The sequence below is a fragment of the Bison bison genome, unplaced genomic scaffold (genome assembly GCF_000754665.1).
Source record: "Bison bison bison isolate TAMUID 2011002044 unplaced genomic scaffold, Bison_UMD1.0 scf7180017864461, whole genome shotgun sequence".
Classification (NCBI taxonomy): domain Eukaryota; kingdom Metazoa; phylum Chordata; class Mammalia; order Artiodactyla; family Bovidae; genus Bison; species Bison bison.
The window spans coordinates 693,613-694,531 of NW_011495023.1; positions in this window are offsets into that span (position 1 = coordinate 693,613).

Sequence of the window (919 nt, forward strand, 5' to 3'; positions counted from 1 at the left end):
GGAGAATCCCAGGGACGGGGGAGCCTGGTGGGCTGCCGTCTATGGGGTCCCACAGAGTCGGACACGACTGAAGCGACTTAGCAGCAGCAGCAGCAAATGTGAGGTTACAGCTACAAAACATATCTCCTGTTTCTTGTGCTCTATTGTGTCTACTCCCTCTAGTTAGAAACCATTCTGTTTGGTATGCTAGAATTAGAGCAATAAACTGAACACTAGCTCTGCTACTGCTGCTGCTGCTGCTAAGTCGCTTCAGTCATGTCAGACTCTTCGAGACCCCATGGACTGCAGCCTACCAGGCTCCTCTCCCCATGGGATTTTCCAGGCAAGAGTACTGGAGTGGGGTGCCATTGCCTTCTGCATTCTATTAGTTTATTTATTTATTTTTGGCTGTGCTGGGTCTTCACTGCTGTGCAGGCTTTTCTCTAGTTGCAGTGAGCAGGGGCTACTCTTCCTTGTGGTGCACTGGCTTCCCATTGCCATGGCTTCTCTTGTAGAGCACAGGCTCTAGGGTGCACAAGGTTCAGTAGTTGTGGCACACGGGCTTAGTTGCCCCACAGCATGTGGGATCTTAGTTCCCCAACCAGGGATTGAACCTGTGACCGCTGCATTGGCAAGCGGATGCTTAACCACTGGACTACCAGGGAAGTCCCGAGGCACAGACATTTAAATGACTTTAAATGTGAGGTTCGGAGAAGGCAATGGCACCCCACTCCAGTACTCTTGCCTGGAAAATCCCATGGTTGGAGGAGCCTCATAGGCTGCAGTCCATGGGGTCGCTAAGAGTTGGACACGACTGAGCAACTTCACTTTCCCTTTTCACTTTCATGCATTGGAGAAGGAAATAGCAACCCACTCCAGTGTTCTTGCCTGGAGAATCCCAGGGACGGGGGAGCCTGGTGGGCTGCCGTCTATGGGCTGT